The sequence below is a fragment of the Orycteropus afer genome, unplaced genomic scaffold, assembly GCF_000298275.1.
Source record: "Orycteropus afer afer isolate SDZICR_OR568_19922 unplaced genomic scaffold, OryAfe1.0 scaffold00243, whole genome shotgun sequence".
NCBI classification, from domain to species: Eukaryota; Metazoa; Chordata; class Mammalia; order Tubulidentata; family Orycteropodidae; genus Orycteropus; species Orycteropus afer.
In genome coordinates this window covers 1,574,816-1,579,081 of record NW_006921830.1, presented here as the reverse complement: position 1 = coordinate 1,579,081, position 4,266 = coordinate 1,574,816, and the positions used below count along the sequence as shown (strand labels likewise).

Sequence of the window (4,266 nt, the reverse complement as noted above, 5' to 3'; positions counted from 1 at the left end):
GGACACTGATTTCCAGGACATTAGAACCCCTGCCGGGGATACTACAACCTCCAGTCCCCATCTTGTACCCTTGGGGTTTGCTCTGAGTCATCAGCTCTGTGCAATGATGTGGTGACTGCCTGATTTTCCCACAACCACCCAATGAAAGTCAGCAGAGAGAAAAGGGTAGCTTTGGTAGAAAGCCTTCTATGAGGAGTCACCACAAAACCAGGGTGGACCATGAGATAACTGAGCCTCCTTCCTCTTCTTGGGACTAAAAGCAAGCCAGGAGGAAACACCAGCAGCTCTGACCTGGGCAGTCTTCCTAGGAAGATGCAGCTTCACCTGCTCCTACTAGTCTTCCTTCTGGTCTCTGGAGCAGAGACAGGTGAGTGAATGTCCCCACTCTCTGAGGCCTAGCCCCATCCCACAGTGGACACTGATCTCCTGCTCCTTCTGCACATCCCTGATGCATCCATCTACTAGGAACCTTCTTAATCCCACCTCCTGTCCCACCCTAGGCCTCCAGTATGATGCTGGATACTTTCTTCAGCAGGAAGAGCAGGGAAGAAATATGTTGTTAACAAGAGTCAGGGGTACTATTCCTTCCCCAGGACTTAAACTTCTCATCTGAAAAGTGGGACTATCCTACAAGTGCATGGGAATGGGTGAGAAATTAATAAGCAGAAAAGATCCAATTTCCTTGCAGAGGCCAGAGTGGGCCTGACCTCTGTCTGGGATGACGTGAGACAAGTGCTCCCCTCACCATTCTGCCTGGGAGAGAAGCCCAGAGTGTAGCTGACCCTGGAATTGGTGGGGGCACTGTGCCCATAACACTGTTTGCCTTTGTTCAGCCCCAGGATCCTTCAGCCCATTTCTCTAGCTCTGCATTTCTTTTCAGGCCTCAGAAACTTCTCCCTTTTAAAGGATGGGCTACTGTCTTTGGTAGATCCCAACTTTTCTGCCTTCCAGAATCACACCAGCACTACCCTCAGCAACCCTCATCTACTAATTGGAGGCCATTCCTTCATGCAGCCAATGAACATTACTTCATGCAGCCACTATGTCAGGCTGTAGGGAATAGGACATAACACTATCTAGATCCTTGAACTTAGATCTTGGCCATTAGAAAGCAGCACTATCCTACACCACACGGGACTCATAGAGGTCTTAGAAATTCATTTAAACAAAGACATGGCAAGAAGGGAATTTTCTGGAGCCTTAGGGACAGTGCTCTTCCTAACACAGCAATGCTCACCTCCAACTATGTGCAGAATAAAGATTACAGATTAGGGACTGCTTTTCCCTTGTTCAGAAGAGGAAGTTGAGGCCTCTCACCACAGATGCCCCACCTCATACCATGCCAGGCTCACAAATACCCAGTAGTTCTAGAGCTGAGAAGTAGATGTTTACTCTAGGGACTCAGTGGTGCACACAGCGGAACAGACTTCTCTTTTAGGGGATATCATCGGGGGACATGAGGCTAAGCCCCACTCTCGCCCCTACATGGCATTTCTTCAGTTCTGGAAACAGGATGGGAGGCATAACTGTGGTGGTTTCCTGATCCGAGAGGACTTCGTGCTGACAGCTGCTCACTGTTGGGGAAGGTGAGGAGCATCAGATGGCCCACACTCCACAGGTGCCTGTCTTCTTTCCAAGGTGCCCTCTGGGCTCCTCACAGCACAGGGGCCAGGAGAGGTCTTAGAGAGAAAGAAAGATGGCATCTAATTTTGTGGGGAGAGGAGCAGGTCAGTGATAGAGGTATTGTTGAAAAAAGAAAAAATTGAGCCTAGACTGAACAACCTTGCCATATTTATAGCTGGGAGCATGTATATGAGGCCAAAATGCAAACAAAAACAATCTTGCCTGTTTTCTTGGCCCTTAGAAACCAGCACAATCCTAGACATCAGAGGACTTGGTTTTCACTGAGAACCACTGGTGCAGTTACCAATGGCTCTAGCATTCCACCTGGGCTACAAGAAGTAAAGGGCACAGTGAGCTCAGGCCCTTCTGTTGCCTCCATTTCCCCTCAGCTACAGTCCTGCCCTGACTCAGCCATCACCTGCACTTCTCAGCTCCTGGGTTACAGTGCCTATGACCCACTGCCCCATTCTGCTCTCTGTGCAGCTCCATAAATGTCACCCTGGGGGCCCACGACGTCAAGGAGCAGGAAAAGACTCAGCAGAAAATCCCTGTGAGAAGAGCCATCCGCCACCCAGACTATAATGAGAAGACTATTTCCAATGACATCATGCTGCTGCAGGTGAGGCACAACTCCCTGATGCTCGCTGCTCCCCTGGGTCCAGAGAGTTTCTCCTTCTACCATAACTCCTACCCTTCCCACCTTCCCACCCCGGCTGCTGGACTAGTCAGGGCCTTGGAAGAGCAGGAATACAGTGCAGTCCATCAGTCTCCAGGCTCAGCATGCCATTGCTGACCAGGACTTTCCTGTCTCTCCCCATCAGCTGAAGACAAAAGCGAACCTGACTGCAGCTGTGCGCCTACTCCGCCTGCCCAGGAAAAAGGTCCAGGTGAGACCAGGGCAGGTGTGTAGTGTGGCCGGCTGGGGCCGAGTGTCAGTGGATACCTCAACAAACAGGCTGCGTGAGGTGGAGCTCACTGTGCAGAAGGACCAAGAGTGTGAATCCCGCTTCTCCCATTACAGTAGTGCCTGTGAGATGTGTGTGGGGGACCCGAAGAAAAAGATGTCTTCCTTTAAGGTGGGATTTAGCATCTGTCTAGCCTGGCTCTGGGGAGAATGTTGTTTGGGGAAGATCTGGTACCTGGGGCCCTCAAATGGTGGGGGCACTCCTTCATCTACTATCTGTGTTCTTTTTCTGTGGGAAGTGAAGATGGGAGCATCTAAGTGGAGGAGTCACTAGGGCCTCTCAATGGTGAATCTGAAAAAGATGTCCTTCCAGAAAGAGGAATTTGCCACTCCCTGACCCACCCCAAAGGTGCCTGGATGACACAAACAGTTTGCACTCAGCTACTAACCTAAAGGTTGGTGGTTCAAAGCCATCCAGAGATGTCCTGTAAAGTTTACAGCCAAGAAAACCCTATGGAGCAATTCTACTCTGTAACATATGAGGTTGCTATGTGACACCAACTGCCTTTATTTTATTTTATTTTTCTCTGTTTGTGGGGGGATTTGACACACCCAGTGCACACATGGGAGCTCTGGTAGCATAGTGGCTAAGGCACTTGCCTGCTAACCAAACGGCTGGTGGTTCAAACCCACCAGCCACTCCTCAGAAGGAAGGTTGGGCAACCCTACTTCTGTAGTGATACTGCCTCAGAAACCCAAGGAGGGGTTGCTATGAGTCGGGTTTGACTCGACAGCACATAACAACAACAACAACAAAGTGTACACATGCTAGAAAATAGCTCTTACTCAACAAGGAGTAATTAAAAACAGGTAGCAACTCAAGAGCTGCACCCACCTTGGTTAATGGGCTGTCCTCCATTCTGTGTTCAGCTCACACATCTGCCTGTTTCCTTAAGAAGTAGACTGGAATCAAAAGTCCCAGAGGCTCTTACAAGGAGGTGATCCTAGAGCTGGGGAAAGAAGATAGGCTACAACCTGGGGTGAGGTCAAGTGTAACAATGCTCAGGTTGGAGCGTGGCAGCTGAGGGTGCCCAGATTCCTGCTGGCCCTCTCTTCTCACACCACCCCAGGGGCCTTCTAGGGCCTTCTGCCAAATGTGGAGCTCTCCAGGGTGGCAGGACCAGGAGGAGAACAAACTCAATCTTCCCTTTTCTGTTCCCAGGGTGACTCTGGGGGTCCCCTCGTGTGCAACAATGTGGCCCAGGGCATTGTCTCCTATGGAAAAAAAACTGGGACTCCACCACGGGTCTTCACCAAAGTCTCTCGTTTCCTGCGCTGGATAAAGAAAACCACAAAACGCCTCCAACTGCAGGAATCAAACTGAAGTCTTCTCTGATTGAACATCTTCTTTGAAGGGCCAGCACCTTAATAAACATGTCTTAGCTGAGAGGAATTGGTTGGTGTCTTGTTTATATATTCCTCTTGTTTCACAGGCACTGTCCCTGGGCTGGCAGGACAAGGTCACAATTGTGCTTTGTGTCCTGTTTCCTGTCTTCTCACCACATTCCAAAATTCCCATGCAATGTGGTTACCCAACTCCTTCGTACCCACTCCTGTATCTCCAGGAACTGTCCTTTTGCAGGGCTGAAGCTGAACACCCTCAAGAAGAAGCAAAACCCTCTCCGGTACGGGGCTCAAGAGAGCTTACTTCTTTCTCCTGTGCTACATACAGAAAGGAA

The 4,266-nt window shown here is 50.0% G+C and overlaps 1 pseudogene; it reads left to right on the top strand.

The window, feature by feature from the left end:
* The first annotated feature begins 219 nt into the window (after nt 1-219).
* On the top strand, nt 220-3,911 carry LOC103204122 (annotated as a pseudogene).
* The last annotated feature ends 355 nt before the right edge of the window (nt 3,912-4,266 follow it).